At 43.9% G+C, this 24458-nt stretch overlaps 1 long non-coding RNA gene across 2 annotated transcripts in view; it reads left to right on the plus strand.

The window, feature by feature from the left end:
* Positions 1-23689, plus strand: part of LOC142830023 (uncharacterized) — an 81169-nt gene extending 57480 nt beyond the window's left edge. For both annotated transcript variants that reach the window (XR_012905026.2, XR_012905032.2), the window contains exons 2-5: positions 11769-11870; positions 14402-14530; positions 16688-16852; positions 21449-23689. This is a non-coding gene — a long non-coding RNA (uncharacterized LOC142830023). The remainder of the gene's footprint in view (positions 1-11768; positions 11871-14401; positions 14531-16687; positions 16853-21448) is intronic.
* The last annotated feature ends 769 nt before the right edge of the window (positions 23690-24458 follow it).

The following is a 24458-nucleotide window of genomic DNA, read 5'->3' on the forward strand; positions in this document are numbered from 1 at the left end:
ATCGTCTAGCACAAAAGGTAAGATTAGTTGTGTGGCAAAACAGATCAGATTCCCAAGAGAACTGTTTGTGATTCTATAGTTATCTTGTGATAACCCCTGAGAAGTTTACACTTGATAATTGGTTGGTAAAATCAAAGTATGGAATTCTCAACTGATTGGGGGTATGTACCCTGTTTCCTTAGACTATGTCTACACTACCAGGTTATTTCAAAATAAGTTATTTCAAAATAATAACTCCTGAAATAACTATTTTGAAATAAGCTATTTTGACAGCAGCTCCAGACTCCACCTCCCGGTTGTGAACGTCACTGCCCCGGCCCCCTTCGCCTCCCACAGTGGCACTCAGTAGACTTCTGCGCCACTCAGCCAGGCCGCTGCGTGGGAGCAAGTGGTGCAAGTGACTGTTTGGGCTCCACACTCCCCCTGCAGCACAGGGAGCATGGAGCCCAAACAGCCATTGCGGGACCATGGTCCCTCAAGTGAGAGGCAGGAGGGGGAGGAGAAGAGAAAGAGAGAGACAGAGAGAGAGGCAGGAGGAGGAGAAGAGCTGAGAGAGAGAGGGAGGGAGGCAGTAGGAGGAGGAGAGAGAGAGAGACGGAGCGAGAGACCAGAGGCTCAGGAGAGAAGACCAATGTAGAGGAGAGACCTGAAAATTCCATCTTATGACGGGCTAATTGGCTATTTTTGCAGTGTGGACACTCACCTTGTTATTTTGAAATAAAGGGAGTTATTTTGGAATAATTCCACAGTGTAGACATACCCTTAAAGTCTTCCCTGAGGCTGTTGCTCATTTTCTGAAGTCACTGCGGGACAACCTGATAGGATGGATGACAGTTTATGGATTTGATGTTTCATAAAAATACACAAGAAGACAACACTGGTTCTTTTGTGATTTTAATATTGCTAGATTCTTATATTTAAAGCACATCCAAATATTCTAGGCCCTGACAATCAAACTAAAAAAACCATAAAAGAATTGCATGATTTCAAGTATAAAGAACCCACCATTAAATTCTGGATATGATGCAGTGAGAATAACCAAATAACCAATAACCTAGGGACATAGGTTAAAGAGAGACCAAGAGTTACTATAATAACACAATTATAATATTGTATGACAAACTATAACAAGGGACAGGCAATATTTATTCTGTATCATAGAATCATAGAATAATACGACTGGAAGGGACCTCGAGAGGTCATCGAGTCCAGCCCCCCACCCTCAAGGCAGGACCAAGCTCCGTCTACACCATCCCTGACAGATGTCTATCTAACCTGTTCTTAAATATCTCCAGAGAGGGAGATTCCACCACCTCCCTTGGCAATTTATTCCAATATTTGACCACCCTGACAGTTAGGAATTTTTTCCTAATATCCAATCTAAACCTCCCCTGCTGCACTTTAAGCCCATTACTCCTTTTCCTGTCCTCAGAAACCAAGAGGAACAAATTTTCTCCTTCCTCCTTATGACACCCTTTTAGATATTTGAAAACCACTATCATGTCCCCCCTTAATCTTCTTTTTTCCAAACTAAACAAGCCCAGTTCATGAAGCCTGGCTTCATAGGTCATGTTCTCTAAACCTTTAATCATTCTTGTCGCTCAGTAGTAGCCTAAATGAAAATATTATGAAACAACTTTTATATTTTGGCTGCATAGCCAAAACCTGTTGTCAAGTTCAAAACCATTATATTTCCAATGGCCTTTCAAACAAGTCCTTGAAAAACCTCTGATAAAGAAGACCCTCAACTTGTCTAGCCCTCTGGACATCACGTAATTGGTTAAACCGAATAAGATGATGTTATTCATAGGGGATAAAACATTGCAAGCATTTGTCTCTGCATTTCAAGCTGAGCTCTGTATTTGCTTTGTGTATGTTTTCAATATTGGATTTCCGCTAGTAGTTACATACTGCCAAAGTTTTGCACAAAATGGATGGTGGAGGAAAGTAACTCATGCATATGTCAGGTTTCATAAGTTTCCCAGCCCAGGGAATTTGAAGTGTCTTTGTGGAGTCTGAAACCAGGAGCATATTATACAATAGATTATTTTTAAAGCAGATTTTTAAATTGAAATGTCTGTGATTCATTAGTGATTAATACAGCAAATGACCAGTAGTGCTAGTTTTACTAAAGCAGGCCCTTTGCAAGCTCACTCGCATAGATTTGCTAATGCTCCTGAGTCTCAACCTGGCCCATAATAGACCTGCTCACTCTAGTATTGGGGACAGAGGGTGAACTGGGCCAATTTATAAGCAGGTTTTGTGATGCAGACTTATCTTGGGACTAAGATGAGAACTTTGGACACAATAATTAAAGATACAAAGCTATTTCTTAGCAGAGAAGTTAATCTGTGTATTGTCGATAAGCCATGGGAGCATACTACTTACATAGATATTGGAATATATAATTGTAAGGCATGTTAGGGCATTTCTAGTTCCACCACTAGTGTACAATATTAGTCAGATCCTATTTAATTTCACTTAGGATGAAGAGAACTGCCATAGTAAAAATATGAAAGGTTAGTGTGGAAAATAAATGAAATGTTTTCATTATTTATATAGTTCAAAAAAGTGCACTTTAGATAAATATAAAGAGTTTAGCAATCTAAGAAAGAATGGCAATTAAACATGTTCACGCTCTTTAAATTGGAAAAGTAGTTTTGGGGAGGTACTTTACTATGTTTCCTAAGTGCTCATCTACTGATACTTTCCACTCCTCTTTCTCACTCCCTGCCCCTTGCAAATACTTGGATTTCCAATATTTTGCTTCACTTTTTTTCTTTTAAATGTTCTTTAAAATACATGGTAATTGCATCTTCCCTACACAGCTCTCACAAATTACCCTTGTAATTACCCTTGCAGGAGGGGAAGGGGAGGAGAAGTGAGAGAGACAGAGAGAGGCAGGAGGCGGAGAAGAGCTGGGGGGGGGGGGAGGAAGTAGGAGGAGGAGGAGGAGGAGAGAGAGAGAGAGAGACGGAATGAGAGAGCGGAGGCTCAGCAGAGAAGACCGACGTGGAGGAGAGACCTGAAAATCCCATCTGATGACGGGCTAATTGGCTAGTTCATAATAAGAACATAATTACTGGGTCATACCAAAAGTCCATCTAGCCCAGTATCCTGTCTGCCAACAGTGGCCAATATCATAGGTCCCAGAGGGAGGGATCACAACAGGTAATCCTCACATGATCCCTCCCCTGTCTCCCACCTCCAGAGAAACATAGGCTAGGGACACCTACCCACCCTGGCTAATAGCTATTAAGGGACCTAATCTCCATGAATCTATTTAGCTCTTTTTGGACCCTGTTAAAGTTCTAGCCTTCACTGCATCCTCTGGCAAGGAGTTCCACAGGTTGACTGTGCTCTGAATAAAGAAAAACTTCCTTTTTCTGGTTTTAAACCTGCTGCCTATTAATTTCATTTGGTGACCCCTAGTTCTTTTATTGTGGGAATAAGTAAATAACTTTTCCTTATTCACTTTTTCCACACCAGTCATGATTTTATAAACCTCTATCATATCCCCCCTCAGTGTCCTCTTTCTGTCAGCCGACGGTCAGGGCAGTGAGTGGTGTGTGTGTGTGTGCTATACACCCGAGACTTCAACTGCTGAGACCGGGGTCCCTTGCAGCGGGCAACCTGGAGGAGGTTGACAAGCGCCCCAATAAGTTTACAGGGAGAGCTTATTACACTTCAGATTTTAGCTGCTAGAATCCGTGATTCCTTCGCAGCGGGCAGCCTGGGGGAGGCTGAGAAATGCTCCAACGGATCTGCCACCTGGGAGTGACACAAATCCAAACACCCAAGCTCTCCCTATATCTGTCCCTTAAGACCGGCTGAAGTTCTTTTAAATTGTGCCTGGTTCTGTTACAGCAACTGAAGGAGTCAGGTTAAAGCTTAAACAGTTACAGGTTTATTGAGGAAGCTTATAAATCATATGGTTGCAATGGCTATTGTTCTATTTCTTAACTGCTAGCAAAATATAGATCTTAAAAATGGTTACAAAGAAGATAAAGATAGGAAAACAGAAATAATAGTACCAAGTAACAGCTTAATCTTTAAAGAGCTCTAAGTCTGTGTACACTTAAGACAGAGGACCACATCCAAGTACAATTTTTATCCCCTTCTGTGCCTCTCGACTCCAGCGTGTCAGGCCAGGGCCAGTCCCTCAATTCCTAGGAAAGACAAAAATACGAGGTGGGCGTCCTCATAGAACCTCGGGAGGTCAAACACCTAACCCGACCAGCAGGTAGAGGGTAGAATGACACTCAAAAGTGAGTGTACTGCTGTACCCATCTTTATACCCATGGGGTCACGTATTTCTCTTTCTTATCTGTGATGCCAAATAGTACTGGTCTGCCTTTTGTGAGACCAGTTCTTACAAGGGAGTTATGAACTTAATTTACACTTGTAAGAGAGAGTTGAGAGGATTAAATTGGAAGTACTAAGCATCTTTTCTCAGTGGGGGATTCCTCTCCCAGGGACGGCTGTGTGTGTTCATATCAACATGGGTCACTTCTTGTAGCCTCGAGCTCAGCTTATTGCCTTAATTGTTCTCTCCTCATATCCATGTTTTCAGCTTCTCAGGATCAGATGAGCCAGCATAGACTATGCTGCTTTTATTGCTCCTTCTCTATCCTGTATGCTTCAGGAACCTCAGAGAGGCAAAATAAGATGGATGAGATGGGGGGGGCTGTCTGGCTACACTTTCTAAGCTGAAAAATCCAAGTCTTTTTAATCTCTCTTCATATGGGACCCATTCCAAACCCCTAATATCTGTGTTGCCCTTTTCTGAACCTTTTCAAATGCCAATATATATTTTTTGAGATGAGACGACCACATCTGTACGCAGTATTCAATATATGGGCATACCATGGTTTTATATAGAAGCAATAAGATATTTTCTGTCTTATTCTCTATCCCTTTTTTAATTAATCCTAACATTATATTTGCTTTTTCGATTGCCACTGCACATTGAGCGGATGTTTTCAGAGAACTATCCACAATGACTCCAACATAGAATCATAGAATACTAGGACTGGAAGGGACCTTGAGAGGTCATCAAGTCCAGTCCCCTGCCCCCATAGCAGGACCAAATACTGTCTAGGCCATCCCTGATAGACATTTATCTAACCTACTCTTAAATATCTCCAGAGATGGAGATTCCACAACCTTCCTGGGCAATTTATTCCAGTGTTTAACTACCCTGACAGTTAGGAACTTTTTCCTAATGTCCAACCTAAACCTCCCTTGCTGCAGTTTAAGCCCATTGCTTCTTGTTCTATCCTCAGAGGCCAAGATGAACAAGTTTTCTCCCTCCTCCTTATGACACCCTTTTAGATACCTGAAAACGGCTATTATCTCCCCCCTCTGTCTTCTCTTTTCTAAACTAAACAAACCCAATTCTTTCATCTCTCTCTCGAGTAGTTGTAGCCAAATTAGTCCCCATCATATTGTATATATTTGTAAGCAGGGGCTAAACTGCTACTTGCTGTCAGCCAGCTAAAAAGAGGGGTGGGTGTGCCCACTCCAGTTGTTTAGCTCTACAAGGTAATTAACTGTTAACTGTTGACATGTAAATACTGCTCAGGAGAGAATCCAAGGTGTGGCTATGTAAATCCCATTCAGCCAGGGCTGATGGAGGGTCAGTGTTGGAATGGAAAGTGGAGAATTGTATATAATTTGGGACTGTTGTGGGGGTAACTAATCATGCTACCCCTAAATGTGGGAACTGTAAAACATGCCACCAGTGCTTGCAGGAGAGACACCACCATCATGGTAAGAGGTCTCGGAAGAACAAGCCTCCCCCCTTCCAGAGTTGAGTGAACAGAGCTGGGGGAAAGGGTTAAAGGACTTCAGTCAGCCTGCTTCACACCTGCCAGGTGTGAGCTATAAGACTGGCCCAGCCTGCACCTTTCCCCCTTTGTTTTAAGGACAGACCTAAAGCAGACTTCCTGAGGAGTCTTTTTGTTTACTAGTCCAGTAAAAGCTGGAGTCATTTGACAGCCCAGCTGGTGGCTAAAGAGTTGAAATCACTGGTTTGGCTGAGAGTTGAAATCACTGAGCTGAAACCACTGGTTTGGCTGAGAGCCAGACCTATTGCATCCAGTAAAGATATTTTCAGGCAATCAGTGGCCTGGCGTGGAGCAGTGGCAGGTGAAGAGCAGCCATCAGCGGCATGGCGTGGAGCGGCGGCAGGCGAGGAGCGGTGACCAGCGGCGTGGCGTGGAGCGGTGGCAGGCGAGAAGCGGTGACAGGTGCCCAGCGGAGGTCCAGAGGTCTGGGACGAGACAGCTGGTGAAGCGTGGCGGAGTTTCGTAAAAGGTGCCCCCTATCTTTCCCCCCACCCCCATTTCTATCCTGGTTGGGAGGTGAAACCCTGCGGGTGAACTTTGGGACTCTGGGTGGCACAGAGACTTGTGGGGACAGAGACTTTTGGGGAGTCGGATTCTGTGGACTTTGGGCGATTCTTGGCTGGGGTGGGGGCTTGGCTCATGTTTGGGTTATGAACTCTGTTTGTGGTGTTTTCCCCAAGCTAATGCCGTATGAATTTTCTCTCTGTTTCATTAAATGTTCTTTTCGTACACTCAGACTCAGTGCTTGCGAATAGGGAAGCATTGCTTCTCAAAGGCACCCATGGGTGCGTGAATTTCCCAGATCACTGGGTGGGGGCTCGAGCCGGTTCTTTGTGAGATTGACCCCAAGATATTGAACCCAGCCCTGGTTACTGCCAGGCCTACCCGGCAGAAGGGTTACATATAGTTGGGATTATGTTTTCCAATGTGCATTACTTTACATTTATCCACATTAAATTTCATTTGACATTTTGTTGCTCAATCACTTAGTTTGGTGAGTTCTTCACTATCTTGAGCAGTTTGGTATCATCTGCAAATTTTGCCACCTCACTGTTTACCCCTTTCTCTAGATCATTTATACATAGGTTGAATAGGATTGGTCCCAGGACAGACCCTTGGGGGACCCCACTAGTTACCTGTCTCCATTCATTCCTCCATTCATTACCATTTATTCCTACCCTTTGTTTCCTGTCTTTTAACCCATTATCAATCCATGAAAGGACCTTTCCTCTTATCCCATGGCAACTAACTTTACTTACGAGCCTTTGGTGAGGGATCTTGTCAAAGGCTTTCTGGAAATCTAAGTATACTACATCCACTGCATTCCCCTTGTCCACATGTTTGTTGACCCTAATGTGCACACTTCATACTGTTCTGGTTCTGGCTCAGTCTTGAGCAGTGTTCCCTGTAAGTGAAGTGCTTGGGCAGCCAACCAGGAAGAGTCAAATTCTGTGCAGCTGATTAGGAGAGCTCCCACAAGCCAGCAGCATGTGTTCCTATTGGTGGAACACCTCTGCACATGCCTCGGTGCATGTAACAAAATTTATTCTGCACATGGATGGAAAAAAATTAGAGGGGACATTGGTTCTGAGCATAATTGTGCCCAATACTGTTACTCTTTGTGGGGGGCGGGGGAGGTGCATAAATGGAAACTAGGATGAGAATCTTTTTCACTTGTCCCATAAATCAGAATCAGATTCTGAGGCTGTCTAAGATGAAAATGGAACTCTCTGAACTAAATGTGCTACGTAGCTGTTTATAGAGGTCAGGTTCAGCCTTAGGGCATGGCAGTTTCCTTGCGTCCTGCACCTTCAGGGCCCCACACTGCCCTGTACCTGCCTGCCTGGCAACTTACTCGCTGCCCTGGCTGGGAGTCTCCTAGCCACACAGCGCAGCCAAACAAAGCATGCCACCTTAGGCCTTGCAAACTCTTTGGTTGGGCCTGACAGAGATGATCTAGTCATACTGGAGTGGGTTGTTCTCTGAGGCAGCATCATACCTTTAAATTGCAGCCCTTCACTGGATGTGGGGCTGAGCTTCGCCACTCAATCAAGAGCTTTGGAATTCTTTATGGAGTTCCCTGGCACACAACAGAGTGCACCTGCTGCTGTATCCGTATTTAGAGTGTTGCATCCCACCTCACTCTGCAGTCTGGTCATGCTCCACCATGGACCAGGGAAGTTACTCCACAGCCCCTTCTGCCTTGCCCACTTTCAGATTCTGGGTACCCATGGGAGAGTTTGGGTGGAATAGCAGATGTATTCCCAGGCTGTCATTGTGATTGGCTCTTACATGGCCTGCACAAGGTTGGGAGGACTCCTTTTGCCCTTTCCCCTGTCTTCAATGTTCTCTATAAGGTAGCAAGCCCCTATATATATATTATAACTGAGAATTGTTATGTATGATATGCCTTTTCTATCACGGCTGTGATGCTTGTATATCCATTCTGTCTGGCAAATCAATTTCTAACTAAAATTTACTAGGATGTAAACTACTTTAAGCGGTGAACTTCCATAGTGCTAAGCATCATTGCTATGCTTGACCTGCTGAAATTGGCCTAGCTTTAGCACAAAGAGGAGCCCAGCACATAATCTGCTTATGTGCTCTAGACAAAAGACACTAAGGATGTTAAGTATCAGGTAACTGACTAATCAAATAGTCAATGCATTTTGCATCGACTATTTGATTAGTTGATAGGGCACCTCCGCCTTTGAAGTGTTGCAACAGCCCTAGGGCTGTTGCTATTCTTCAAAGGCGAAAGCACCACATGGAGTCTCCAACTGATCCTGGTGCTGCCATTTTGAAGTCTCCCTTCTTTTCTTCCCCACCTCTTGCTGCCTCTATTTGATAGGGGGGAGAGCAACTAGTTGACTAGTCCTTCACATCCCTAAAAGACACAGAACATGTCTGTTTTCTCCCCAGTAGAATTGCTTCCTATATTTGAAATGTTTTATCTAAGAGAAAACCTACAGATGTTCAGTAAATTACATTTTCTTTCAATCAATATGGTTTACAAAAGGAGAGAATACATTTACTCTTCCATTTAAAAGGTAACACAGTCATCCCCCAAAACACTCATCTACCTTTTATTCAAACATCACTGATTCCCTCACAGAAAAAGTGTAAAGATACCCAATCCTTGATTCCATTTTTATTAGGTTTTTTTCCAGTATTTTATTACATATTTAAAGATCTAAACATTTTTCTCATGGACAGTGAAATATTGAGATTATATATAGTTTAAATAATTCATTTAACTTCTTATCCTGAAAGTGAAATAAAAAAATTGCTGTGGGAATCTGGAAAGCACCTTGTTATTGGTTGTGTAAAAGATGCTTTCCCATTTTACTGGTTGATTCTTACTAATTAAGGGTCCAGTCTTGCAGTTCAAAAGTGGTTAGCATACAAAGGTCATGATTGGATCCAAAGTGTCTTGGTGATTTCCAAGTTCTGGTCTCTCTAAAGGCTAAAGTTCTTAAACAGATGTAAAGCGAATAAGTGCAAAGACAAGTCTTTATCTGGCATCAGCTGAAGCTTGATCAATCTGAATTAATGAAGCTTCCCCCAATTAAAGTTGCATTGTCAATATTGATAGGACATAAAAATACTTAAACATGACTTTTGAAAGAATTTTGCTCTGATTTCTAAACATGACTGTCCACAATGAGAACCAGAAACATGTTACGAAAGAGTGAATTAGTCTATTGCTTTTAATTAGGAACCACTGTAAGGGATTATAAAACGCACCATAAAATCCAACTAAATCGCTAAATATGTATGTCACATCCTGAAAATTAAGTTATTTAGAATCTGTGGTATTTCTCAACTTGTTATGTTCAATTTGCTTTTAGCATGGCACATGAAGTGTATTTTTTTATTGCAAAATGGAAGTGCAAATACTTTATTAAAACATGTGTATGTAATTCATCCACACATATGCCTCACATGCTTGAACTTATTAAAAATGTTGTGGCTTTGTATATGACAGTAATTAAGGAGTCACATTGGTTTGCATGCAAAAATCCACGTACTGTTAATAAGATTTAAATAAAGAAGTAATTTCTGGGTAATTATAGTATGCCTTGTATAGCATTAAAAGCATGAGACCAAAGGTACAGACATTTTAAAGATATAAATTGGGAGAAGTAAAGTGTATTGGCAGAAACTGGTCCAGTAAAAGGTATCACCTCTTCCATCTTGTCTCCTTAATTTTCTGGGATTAGCACAATTCCAACATCACAAAAGACTTTTCAGAGCTTATAAAATGGGGGTTCTCAGATAGTGGGTTGCAATCCCAAAGTAGTTCATAATCCCATTTTAATAGATTTGCCAAGGCTGGTGTTGGCTCTGGGACCCAGCAACTCTGAAGCTAAGCACCATCGCTCAGAGCTAAGGTTACATGCCCTCACCCAGGGCAGAAACTTTTGAGCTTCAGCTTTTCCCTCTGCCCTGTCCAGAGCAGCAGGGCTCAGACAGTGTGGCTAGGAGAGGCTCAGTCTTCTGTTCCCCCTCTGGGGCTTGTGTAGTAATTTTTGTGGTCAGAAGGGGATCACAGTGCAATGAAGTCTGAGAACCACTGATCTAAGAGTTTTTATAGTAACCTATAATGTGTTTTGTAGACTGGATTCCAGCTTTTTTATAATTGCCTTTGACTGCACTTAATTATGCTGGAGGAACCAACAGCTCTGTAGAAAGAAGTTCTAAATTATTAGCTACATCTGTGCAAGTAGTTTGCACTTGTTGCCATGGGTCGGCAACATGTCTGTACATGGATACAAGTGTCCGTGGCAAAAATGATGAAGCCCATAGGGCTGGCTCCTCACACGGCTTTCGTCCCCCCTTTCCAACGGCTGACTCCACAGCTTCCAGCCAGTCCATTGGTCAGGATTAGAAATCATGGCCAATGTGGGCCGAAGTGCGCAACTCCTGCAGATGGAGGCATCATACTTAATGTGGAGCCATAGCCACCTCTCTCTGCCATGAGCAGCATGGAGCTGCTTTGGGGAGCCACTGGAAGTGAGGCGCTCCCCTTAAATTTGTTCTACCCTGTCCCTGCTTGCAATAGACCCTTGCCCACAGCTGAAGCCTGACACGTGGGGAGATGCCATGGTCAGGAGGCAGAGGAGATTCCCAACCACCCTAGGATTCCCCCTGCTGTGGATGGAAAGGTGCCCTGGTCACAGTGAGTGGTAGGGAAGACTGCTCCACTGAAACACTCTTCCCCCACTTCCTGTATATATTAAAGAGGGAAATGTAATTAGAGTTTTCTGCTCTGGTTTTAAATGTAGAAATGGGCTACTGTAGTTTCTCCACCTCCCAAAAATCAACCCTAAGCTCTTCTTAATTGAAAGAATATGAAATTATTATTGTGGAAAATGTATTGTTACTCAATTTTAAAACTTTCTGTACCCAGTTCTGCATTTTCTGTAGATCAAAACCCTATTTGACTTTGAGCTACAATTAAACAGAGGAAATCAAAGACTAAATTCCAAGCAAGTCTTGCTATTAATCATTGGAAAAGAACTAATAGGCCAAGTATTTTTATTATAGTTTCTTTCTGCCTGAAAACTACATTTTAATTTAAAACTTCCTTTCTTTAATACAGACTGAATTGCAGATGAAGCAATTTAAATAATTTATACTACAATAGTACGGAGGAATGACCCTGTTAGTCTGTAACTGTAAAAACAATGAGCAGGCCTATGGCACCTTAGAGACTAACAATTTTATTAGGTCATGAGCTTTCATGGCTAAAACCTTCTTCATCAGATGTGTTGAAGTGGAAATTACAGAATTCGGGGTATATATAAAAGAGCCCAAAGGGATTGCTGACATGGTGGCTGATTAAAACTGACTCTTTAGACAAAGACTCTTGTTTCAGAAACCTTTCTCACAAATTTTGTGTTCATATCCCCTCAGCATCCATTTTGATAGAGCCCAACCATTTTGAGCAGCCTGAGACTGCAGGAGCTAGGAGCCTACCTTGGGGTCTTGCAGAGCTGCTGGCCAGAAGTCACCTAGGTAAGCACCTCCCGGACAGAGACTGCCTCTGGCATGCCAGCTTCCCCACCTTCCAACTCCCTTTCCCAGGCCACCACCAAAACCCTCTGCATCCTCCCCTTCAGATCACAGGTCCCTCCCAGACCCTGTATCCCCTCTAACACCTCTCCCCCAGCCAAAATCTTCTCATGCATCCATATCCCCTCCTGGGTCACCCCCTCAAAGCCCTATCCCAGATCACAATCTCCTTTATCCAAACTCCCTCTCAAACCCCAAAACCCTTTCCTTCACTCCAATTTCCTATTATGAGCTCCCTTCTGCTCCTAGCCTTCATTCCTGACCCTGCACCTTTTCCACTGAAAAACCCTTGACTTCTTACCAAAATCTTGGAGTGGCTCCCCATCAAAAATTATTTCCCATCCAGTGATAAACCCTTCAAACTGCACCACTCAGTACATCATATCTTTATATGGGGGATAGATGGGTACATCAAGGAGAGGATACACAATAGAGCAGAAGCTTTAAGAGTAGCAAGAAAGAGCTGAAATGGACCTTATTCATTGCCTGCAGCTATAACTATGAGAGATTTTTCAGATGGTCTGAGTGAACAGGCATAGGTGCAACTGTCACTTCATTTGATCAGTAGGAATTACCGGTGCTGACACCATTTTGTGGTAGCAGAGATCATTTAGGCACATATGCCAAGATTGTAGGAAAGAAGAAATAACCTTACCTATAAGCTTCTCTTTTTAGTAACGTTACAAACAACAATCCAACATTCTCCCACCAAGTTCTTGGTCCTCTCTAGGATCTGTAGAATCAATAACTTTTACAGTTTTGAATTAAGTCTACATTATTCACTCCAAATGGAATTTCTAACTTCAATAAGACCATTTACTTATATGAGAAGATTACAGGATCAGATCTTTATGGCAGTAAAGATATAACTAGCAATGGCTATTCATTACAATTTCCTCTAAATCCCATTCACTTTTTGAAAGATCTCATTTGTGAAATACAAACAAAAGCAAGAAAAATATATGAATGTCACCCCAATACACTGTTTCTCCACCCCAATCCTTTCTCCTGTTCTCCATTGTGAGTATTTTTTTAACTTTCATTTTATATTTTCTGATGTTTTGCCAGCACATATGTTCCCAGGGCAGTATGATGGTTGCAGTTAGGTGATAAAAGACAATAGACTGAAAAGCAATCTCCATAAAAGGGAAAGAATAATAAGTATGCTGTGGTAAGTCAGTGACAACTTAATAAATAGAAACATATTTTTAATATTACAACCTTATTATAAAAGAAACTAAATTGAATTCTGCCCTGCAGCATTGATGAGATCAAGAATGTTGTGTTTTCCCTGTAATGTTAGTGGTAAACAAAAATGTCCCACTTCTACATAATTCATCACCTGTGCCACTGTCTTTCATTGATTCATTATTGTAGTATTAATAATCAACTTGGTTCTGGTATTAATTTAGAAATCAGATCTGTATAAATCCTCCAAAAATGTTTTTAAAGAACACTCAACACTCTAGTGAGCTGGAGTATTAAGTTCCAAAGACTGCTTTGTTCATCTGCCCAATAAGCTCCATTTGCTTTGCCATTGCCAGAGCCAGCTTGCCTTGCATATTTCTTATGTGTGCTAGGCAATTTCCCGTGACACTGTCCAGGCCTTTCTTCTTTTAGGAGTGCCATGGGTATCCCTGATTCATGATATTGTGCTAATCTTCAGCTGAAAAGGGAGGCTGGCATTTGTTCACTATCTCATCGTCTGTGCCATTAAGACCTGCACTGAAATCAGTTGACTCATTCATTTTGACTATATCTGTAAACCAGTCTTATCCACAAGAGACTTTTTGTTTCTTTAGAAAATAGCCTACTAGTGTAGCTTCACCTGCAGGAGCAATGGTGGAAACTTTAATGTAAACAAGATACCATTAGCCCTCAGGATTTTAACCACCTCGCTGTGTGAGCAGGTTTAGGGGATAATGGCTTGGTTAAACTGTGATTATCTGATCAACACAGTAGCATTCACATCATTCTTTCCAACACTGGAGCTTACCCAGAGGTAAGCAAGCACAGCCTCAGGTGTAATTGAAGGCCTCTTTCTGTGAACTGTTTGGATTTCATTTTTGCTAGGGTACTTAGTCTTTGAATTGAGGGAGTTTTGGAAACATTGGGCTTTGCAGTGAGGTAGGACTGGGCACAGGAGGAAAATGGACTGGGAGAGTGGACAGTCATGTGCAGGATAAACACCAAAATAGATGCAAAATAATTATTAATAAAATTATAATAGCTTATCATTTTAGGGTATAACAGCCTGCCTTTACCATATAGAATTTTGGGAAATATTTAGGAAATTGCATGATGCTTAGAGAATAATAGCAACATGAATATGGTTTTGTTGGCTTAGTCTATTAAATGTTCATGTTAATTAAACTCTAGGAAATCTCTGCTTTCTCTGAATGAGTGACAGACATGAAGAAGATTCATGGAGAATACTTCCTACTTAGCCATAAATCTGTACTTGTCACTACCAGCTCCAGTTGGCCAGACTCTGAAATACAGCCATGCTGCTGGCAAACCAGGTGCCTGCTTATGCCAAGATACCTGTGTACCACTTAAACACTGACAAACATTTACCTGGAATCAGTCTGGATTGCCTATGTGTAAGTATTGGTAACATACTTAATAGACTTATAAAATGTTTAGTGTTTAGGCTTTATTAAATGCTTGTAAATTGCTTCATGCATTTAATCTCTCTTAGATCATCTTTATCCTGTATTATAAGATAACTAGGGGGTGGTGCCCCCTGCTCACTACACTTGCCAACACCTCTCTCTGGTGGTAGGCAGCCCCAACTCTTCCCCCAGCAGCCTGGGCGGGCCAGGCTGAGGTGTCGCAGATCCCAGCCAACCCCAGCTCTCTCCCACCAGCCACCAGGGGGCCAGGCTACCAGTGGGCCTGGCCAGGCTGAAGCCGTCACTGGCCTGGCTCTCTCCCTCTGGCCGCTGTGGGGTTGGGCTGGTTGGAGGCTGTGATTTCCCCTCCTCCCCCCCTCCCCCCGCAAGGGGAGAGAGTGTAAGGCTCTGGGCCCACCCGCCTATGAGGGTGGAAGGCCATGCAGCTGGTGGCTCCAACCCTCCCACAAGGGGAAAGGCTGCATGGCTTCAGTCCTGGTCCTCCATCCCCCGCGACTATGTGCAGGGTGGTTGAGGGTGGAGAGAGGGGCTGAGGGCAGAGGGAAGGGCTGTGGGACGCAAGAGTGAAGTGATTACATCACTCTGTCATCCCATAGGAAACGTTTTTTTATAGAGAGAGACATATAAAGCATTTCTATTATATGCCTCTGTAACTGTGTAAATCTCCAAACAGGAGGGCGACATTAACTAGTGTGTAATATCGGTCTCTAGGAGATCTAGGCTCCAATGTAATAGTCCCCTCCCCCAGTTGTGCCTGCTGGAGTGTCTCACTTGGCCCCAAGTTGCTGTGGTGAGAGAGGGCTGGTGTAGTCCTATCTCCTCAAGGGAGCCTGTCTACTGAACTCCTCATCCCCAGCCCCACACCATAGCAATAATTCAAATAAAGTATGTACATTTTCATTTTAATTTCCAAAAAACAAAAATTAATCGAGTTAAAGACCCAGGCAATGCCAAGTAAATCTTATCATAAGGTAATATTTAAGTTTTTGTACTATATGCCTTTTGAAACTATAGGTCACCAGACAGGAAAGAGACATTTTCTAGTGTGAAATACTGGTCTCCAGCAGACATTGTCTCCTGCCTGACAGAGAAGACCTATTGACACTAGACAAACTATTGTGGAACATCAGATGACAAAAAATGTCAAATCCCCCCCTTCTTCCCCACACCAACAAAAAGGAGAGATTCAAGAAAATTCCTCCAATCCTCTTATGAAAGGGTCTACAAATATTCTAAGTCTGATGTATGGAGCCTGGTTTAACAAGACTACCAAAGTTGAGCCTAGAACTTCTTGTAATCCCTGTTTCATCACCTTACCCTTCAAGAAGAAAAACCACTTTTAAACCCACAAAAGAATTCTAGAAATATTTTTACTGAAACAGATTGCTTTTATGCATGCTAACGGCTTCCGTTTCACTATTTCTCGATTTGTTTTTAATTAATTTTCATAAAATAGGCAATGAAAAAGCACAGAAAAGAAAATAACTTACAGCTTGTAGATAGCCCCAAATAACACACACTTCACGGGATTTCCAGTAAAGCTATGCAATTAGGCAATTTTGTAACTCACCAAAACTGCAAGAGCAGACAATTTGGATGTGTCTACACAGCAGGGTTAACTCGAAATAAGCTACACAAATTGAGCTACATCAATTCTGTAGCTTATTTCGAAATAGCTTATAGTAGAGTCCCACTTATCCGCCCTTCGCTTATCCGACATTCCGCTTTATCCAACATAGCCGGATAAATCCTGGGGTTTGGCAAGAAATCCCCAGCCAGCCTAGAGTAGCACGAGTATGCGGCCCCTAAGGCCAGCTGCCCCGTGTTGCCATGCTGCATGCAGCCTCCCCGGCTGAACAGATTCCAGCAGCAGCCCCTGAAAGCAAAACTAAAGCCCCACACTGCCACTGGCCTCCTGCCATGTGACCCGCCATGTGACTGGACCCCTTTCCCCGCCCCAGTCGCTGACGTCCCTTGAATTGCAGTGCGCGGCAAGCGATTGAGAGTCCAGCCCAAGGGTCAGAGCCTCCTGCCGGCGCCGCTTAGTCATGGGGTCATTCCCATTGCCCCCCGTGCCCACCTCCCAGCATCCCCATTCCTGCCTGGCCCCTTCCCTCCCTGCAGCCCCCAGGAGCAGTCTGGGATAATGGCTCCACTTGCTTCCCCGTCGCTCTGGGCGCTGCTGCTGCTGCTGCTGCTCCTGCTGCTGCCACCCTTCTCGGCGGCCTCCAAGTGGAACATCCCCAAAGTGCTGCTGCCCTTCGCCCAGAGCACCTGAATCAACTACAGGTAATGTTCTGTACTCCGTATTATCCGACATTTTCGTTAATCTGACCACCTGTCAGTCCCGTTTAGATTGGCTAATCGGGATGCTACTGTATTTTGAAATTGTCAAACAATGAGGATTACAGGAGTTGGAGTAAGAAGTCCTCCAGCTTGATAGAATTTTGACAACATTTTGAAAATAACTGCCTGCCGTGTAGACACAGGACTAAGTTGCTGTGTAGACATGCCCTTTCAGACCACATAATATTACATAGATGTAATGTGTTAGGGTATGTCTACACTACAAAGTTAATTCGAACTAACGGACGTTAGTTCGAATTAACTTTGATAGGCGCTACACAAGCGTCCGCTAGTTCAAACTTAATTCGAACTAGCGGAGCGCTTAGTTCGAACTAGGTAAACGAGGACATTCTACGAGGACTAAGCCTAGTTCGAACTTACTAGTTCGAATTAAGGAGTGTGTAGCCCCTTAATTCGAACTAATGAGAGGCTAGCCCTCCCCAGCTTTCCCTGGTGGCCACTCTGGCCAACACAGGGAAACTCTATTGCCCCCCTCCCGACCCTGGACCCCTTAAAGGGGCACGGGCTGGCTACGGTGCCCCTGCCAGGTGCAAGCCTGCCAGCACCCAGCTAGCAGACCCTGCACCTGGCATGGCTCGAGCCAGCCACCCGATGCCCCCCAGCCCTCCCCCTCTTCCCGGGAGCAGGCTGGCGGCTCCCGGGAGCTTGCCCGGGACCGCAAGAGGCGGGCACCCGCCTGGGCTAGTGCAGACATCGTGGACCTCGTCCACGACCTCCGCACTAGGCACAGGAAAGTGGCCGTCTAGGGCAGGAGAGCTGCCAGCCTGGCCACCCAGGAGCAGGTGTGCATAAAAATCAAGGTGGTCCACTGAGACCCCCGACGCTGAGCCCTGAGCTTACAATGGCCGTACTGGGTCAGACCAAAGGTCCATCTGCCGACAGCGGCCAACCCTAGGGACCCTGGAGGGGATGGACCGAAGACAGTGACCAAGCCATTTGTCTCATGCCATCCCTCTCCAGCCTTCCACAAACCTTGGGCAGGGACACCACTCCTACCCCCTGGCTAATACCACTCCATGGACCGAACCTCCATGACTTGATCTCACTTCCCTTTAAACTCTGTTCTAGTTCTAGCCTTCACAGCCTCCTGCAGCAAGGAGTTCCACAGGTTGACTCTTTGCTTTGTGAAGAACAACTTTCTGTTACTAGTTTGAAGCCTGCTACCCATTCCTTTCCCTTGGTGTCCTCTAGTCCTTCTATTATGGGAACTAATGAAGAACTTTTCTTTATGCACCCTCTCCACCCCATTCATGCTTTTATAGACCTCTATCCTATCCCCCCTCAGTCTCCTCTTTTCTAAGCTGAGAAGTCCCAGTCTCTTTAGCCTCTCTTCATACGAGCCCCCGATGGGGAGGACTGGGCTGGCTCTGCGGGCTTCTGGGGGTGGAAGCTCTCCTGCAGCCCCCCAATTGCCCCCTCTCCCCAGATGGCAGCCTGCGGCAAGTGCAGCCGGTCTGATGGCTGAGTGCTATGATGTGCCCAGTGTGGGCACTCAGGGCACACCAATACAGGACTGCTTTGCAAGCGGGGCACCCCTGAGAACTGTCTGTCCGGGATGGGGGTCGGGTCCCTTTAAGCACAGCCCTCGGCTAGCCTGAGGCACCAGCTCCACGCTCTAAGTCCTCCTCTGATGTCCTGACGGCACTGCTTCTGGCCATCCTTAACCCCGCTTCAGGGTCCACTTAATGTGGACATGCTAGTTCGAATTAGCAAAACGCTAATTTGAACTAGTTTTTTAGTCTGGATGCGTTAGTTCGAATTAGCTTAGTTCGAATTAGCGCTGTAGTGTAGACATACCCTCAGTAAGGCGGATACAGTAATAAAAAGGGAGATATGAACAGGAAGAAGAGGGAAGAAGGGAGCATCAAAAGGAGGTGAAAAGAAAAGGGAAAATCGAGACCTGGAATTCTTTGAGGGTATGTCTACACTACACTACCCTCCTAGTTCGAACTAGGAAGGTAATGTAGGCATACCGCACTTGCAAATGAAGCCCGGGATTTGAATTTCCCGGGCTTCATTTGCATAAGCGGGGCTCCGCCATTTTGAAATCTCCGCTCGTTCGAACCCTCTGCCGCGCGGCTACACGCAGCACGAAATAGGTAGTTCGAACTAGGCTTCCTAGTTCGAACTACCGTTACTCCTCATTCCACGAGGAATGCAAATGAAACCTGGGAAATTCAAATCCCGGGCTTCATTTGCAAGTGCGGTATGCCTACATTACCCATCTAGTTCGAACTAGCGGGGTAGTGTAGACATACCCTGAGAGTCTTAACGTATCTAGAAATGGGGTTGAAATGTCTTCAGACATAAATAACTGACCTTGTCACAATAAGCTATTCATTCTTTGGCTTCTAACTCAGGTCTGAATGCCACTGTTCTATTCTGGGCATAAGCTTAGTCCTCCATTTTTGTAAAATCACGTGCTCGGTGATCATTGCAGCCTTTAAGAACTAAACTCTTTGTCACAAAGTTAAACACACCTTAGCAGGTAGAAATCCTTGGATATAATTTTCAGCAAAGTTTTGGCTGCTGAATTCCATTTTAACTCACATCTGCCTTTTTCAACAGCTGTCCTGTTTTCATTATTACAGCACCAACAGGTATCAAAGCTTATAACCTTTTTTGTATAACCTCTGTAATATCAGATATATTTTGAATAGAATGTTTTGTTGTTGTATCAAACACAGCTGTAGATACATGGGGCATTTTTAATACAACATAATATACTCTGCCATTGGGATTCTTTAAAGGGTTGTGGTAAATCTCTTGCTTTCACACAGAACTCCGGGCTAAGTAAGATCCTTTTCATTAACAAAATAGACATAGTGGACATGGATCTTGTGAGTTTATGAAGCATTTTTAAATTTGCCAGTGGTTCTGGGGCCTCTGGCAGACCTAGGGTATCTCAGCTAAATTGACCTGTTAGCATGTGCTAAATTGTAGGGGCAGCAAATCACAGTGCTACTTTGGCATTATAAAAGGAAAAGCCCCTTATTATTGGTTAATTAATAATGATATCTAATCACTAGCCAGTTCTTCCAAATTACAGTTTTATTCCCAATTTGTAAGTCTCGCTTGTCCCAGGCTATGTCTGGACTGCAGGCTTCTTTTGGAGGAAGCTTTTCTGGAAGAGATCTTTCGGAAAAGCTTATTTCAAAAGAGAGCATTCACACAGCAAAAGTGCAACGAAAAAGCGATGTGCTTTTTCAAAAGATAGTATCCACATTGATTGGATGCTATCGCATTTAAGTTGTGATTAGTCTGGATAGAGTGGCCACCAGAGCACCTGTGTTATTTCCTGGAGTCCTCTTCTTTCGAAAGCATTCCCTCTTCTGTGTCCACACACGCCTTTTTGGAAAAAGCTTTTTTGGAAAAAGGCTTCTTTGCAGAATGAAGTTTACTGCTGTTGGAAAAACCCCTCTGTTCTTAGGACTTTCTTTCAAAAGAACTCAATGGCAGTGTGGATGCAAGTATTGTTTTTCTGGAAAAACAGCCATTTTTCCAGAAAAACACTAGAGTGTAGCTGCACCCCCATATAGGTTCTTTTGCCTGACAGTGAGGATGAAATTGGTACCTCTTAGCTAGGACAGCCTACACCCTTTATATAGCCATTATTGTATGCACTTTATTTTTCTCCATGAAACAAACCGAGGAGCCAAGGAAACCCGCAGGGGGAATTGGGAGCATTAATACGTGTTCCGTTTCTATCTACCTGAGTATAAAGATGTTAACATGCTGGAACCAGTTTGACATGTGTGACACAATAGAAGCATCATAGCAATTTCATAGATAACTTCAAAGGAAATATGTATTATTTGGATGATGTTTTGGTTACATCTAATCTACCCGGAGGTGAAATCCTTTGTTAGTTAATTCCTTAAATGCTTAAAATGCTATAAGCTTCTTCTGCAATGCTCATTTGCACATGCTTAGTGTCAAAATACAACTATCTAATGCAGTGTTTCTCAAAGTGCATGGACCCACTCTGCTCAGGTTTATTTATTTACCAGCACTGCAGTCAGAAAGCCTTGTGGCTCCCATTGGCTCTGGTTTACCATTTGCAGCCAAGGGGAGCTGTGGGGAGCAGTGGCCTGGGCTATGCCACTTCCTGCGGCTCCCAATCACTGCAAACGGTGAACCGGAGCCAATGGGAGCCATAAGGCTCCATGGCTGTGATCTGGGAAATAAACATATCGGAGCAGTCAGTTAGCAGCTTTCTCAGTGTGGTTCCATGGACCACTTTGAGAAACACTGATCTAATGTAACCACTTACTGACACTACTTCTGTGTGACTACTAAGATGTTTTATGCAAAATTTCAGAGCTTGGGCTCCATCCTGAACCTGAATGTTCAAACTGAGGCTTTAAGCCCCACAGCCCAAGCCCCCTGAGCAAGCCAGTTGTCCTAGATCAGGCGCTTTTATTGCAGTGTACACATACCCAATATATATAGTCCTCACAGGGGAACTGCCAGGGAAGGAAGCAGCTGCTTCAGAGTGACTCATCTTCTCTCTTTCAGGAAATCTATTAGCTGGTTAAACTACTCCATTCCCTGGCTCATCCTCCTCTTGAAGAAAACTACTGACAGCTGCCCTCAGGCCTATAACCAGAGATGTGTGAGTAGGGCACCTGCCCAGGAAACACTACTGTGGGGCAGAATTTGAAAAATGATGAAAAAAAGCTGGTACAGAGCACAGATGTGCTTGCGTGTCCCAGGCACTAAAATGCCAAGTTCTGGCTCGGACTGATTTGTTGATTTGTTTTCTTGAAGTGGAAGGGAAAGTTTCCTTAAGTACCAACAGTTTCTGGGCATTGTCCATGATACTGGCTCCTCGAGATAAGTGTCCAAAATTCAGGAATGTCCTGATGAAAATTGAGCTTGTGTGTAAGTATCATACTGAGGACGCACAGGCATGTGATGATAAAATAATGAGAGACTCTTATCACAGCACATGGAGTTCCTTCCCCACTGCCTAATCATGGTTCAATTTTATTAATATTTTAAATTCAAATTACATTATATTTTTTGTTTTGATCAAAGAGCATTAAAACATTTCCCCTACTCCAGGAGTTCTCAGCCTTTTGAGGCTCAGGGCCTATTTGTATATGTTTATGACCTCTTGTGTCTCACTAAATAGTCTGAGGGTGGAGGCCCAGCATGATTTTGGTGAGATCCTGTTCTCCAAGAGGGTTGGGGTCTGCTTGGCACTCACCCCACAATAGCTGCTTTTGCAGTGCCTGTGCTGCGGGATGGCTGGGCTTGGCTTTCCAACTTCAAGTATTGCAACCTCTTGGATAGCAGTGCAGATTTGGCCCCATTCCCCATAACTGGACCAAATTTGTGTGCGTGGAGCTGCGACCAGGCTCATGGGGTTGCAGTATCACTCACTCAAATTTGGCTTCCTGGGATTCCTATCATGATGGGTGGGTAAATTTGAGTGGCACTGGGACCCGAAAGTTTGCAGTGCCTGGAGCCAGGAGGTGAGCCTGGCCAGTTGTGTGGGACAGGAACCACAAGAGTGCCATGTGGCCTTTGTAACTTTCTGGTAACCCAATTTTGGGACCCAACTTATAGGTTGAGAATTCCTGCCCTGGGCAATTCATCTGTGGCCTATCTTCTCTCTCATACATGCCAAAAAGGCTCTGCTTCTTGTGGCATGTTTTATGGTCAGTTGTAGAAAGCATTCTTTAGACATCCTTTCCCAGATCTGAAGCATGCTTTCTGCAATGGCTCTGAAAATAGTTTTGTTCCATCCATGCTTGTGGATGAATTGGTCTCAGCACTAATGCAGGAGCACTTAATGCTGACAACAGTTGACACTAAGGGTACGTCTAGATTGCAAGCTTATTTTGAAAGAAGCTTTTTCAGAAGAGAGTCCAATTGAAAAGATGACATTCTAAGAGGGGATCAAAAATAATCCTTTGAAATAAGACAGATCAATTGGTATTCACCAAAAGCGAATTGAGATGAAACCGATCTACTTTTTAGATCAACAACTTTAATAAACTTCTTCTGATTCATATTTATTTGAATTACAGCAGGGGTTTCTCAAATTCTTTCACTGTATGGCCCACCCATACCAGCTCCCACAACTTCCACTTCACAGGTCCATGGTAGGTCCAGGTTAGGAACACAACGTCCTCCCCTCAGCACCCTTCAAAGTCTCTGGCCATTCTGGGAACATTATTCTGCTCTTGCAAGCATGCAGGAAACAGAAAATAACAGTTAATACCTTCCTGTAGCAGAAGTGGTGGTGGCGCTTGTAAGCTTTTCTTCTCAAAACTCTGATTTTTCCATTATAACAAAGCTGACAGTAAGTTTAAAATGAGCATTCTGTTTGAAGCTGAATTCTTCAAAGTGCTCTAAATCCTGTATGGTTGATCAGATTCCCTTGAAACTAGGCGTGGCTGGTGGAGGTGCAAGGAACAATCACTATTCCAAATTTGGAGTAATTTGACCAAAGGGATCCTGAGATACAATCATTGGAAAAACAGCTTGTTTGAGAGGTGACAGTCCAGCAGTGTTCTTTTTCTTCACAGAGATCAAACCAGGACTCACATCTCAAACACTCATTCTTACCCCAGAAAGGTACATGCCACTCCCTAGCCTTTGGGGAAAATCAAATTGTATTATTAGAAAAAGAGTTTGCATCTTGTGTTAGAGTTAGACATTCTTGTAAGCACACTCAGGCTGTGTCTAGACTACATGCCTCTGTCGGCAGAGGCATGTAGATTAGACACATAGGCAAAGGGAAATGAAGCCGCGATTTAAATGATCGCGGCTTCATTTACATTTACATGGCTGCTGCGCTGAGCCGACAAACAGCTGATCAGCTGTTTGTCGGCTCGCGCGCTAGTCTGGACGCACCCCTGCCGACATCAAAGCCCTTTGTCAGCATCCCCGTTATTCCTCGTGGAATGAGGTTTACCGGGGCTGCCGACAAAGGGCTTTGATGTCGACAGGGGGAACGTCCAGACTAGCGCGCGAGCCAACAAACAGCTGATCAGCTGTTTGTCGGCTCAGCGCGGCAGCCATGTAAATGTAAATGAAGCCGAGATCATTTAAATCGTGGCTTCATTTCCCTTTTCCAAAACAACAAATCTACATGGCTCCGTCGACGGAGCCATGTAGTCTAGACGTACCCTTAAGTCTCAGGAGCATAATGGATCACACTGCACATAGACACGGAGCCTAAGTGTATGCTACTAACTCCTACCAACAAGTTTTCTTTCTGTTAAAAAAAGAAAAAGAAAATTAAATGTCACCGAAACTTCATTCATGCGGAGCTAAGGGTTCCTGGTGAGTTCATGTTCCTCCTGAATGTTGAGTTCAGTGAAACTCTAACTTCAGAAAACCAGGAAATAGACTTAAGGTACACGACCTCGTAACCACCTAATGCAAAATCCATACCACTGAAGGCTGTAGTTAAGCTGACCTATCACCTGGAGTAAGTTGGCGGAAAATGGTTTTGGTCAACCTAACCACTGCTACTTGAGGTGGTGTAGTACCTTCGTGGAGGAAGGGGGAA

Source organism: Pelodiscus sinensis, chromosome 1, assembly GCF_052426305.1.
Source record: "Pelodiscus sinensis isolate ZL-2025 chromosome 1, ASM5242630v1, whole genome shotgun sequence".
NCBI classification, from domain to species: domain Eukaryota; kingdom Metazoa; phylum Chordata; order Testudines; family Trionychidae; genus Pelodiscus; species Pelodiscus sinensis.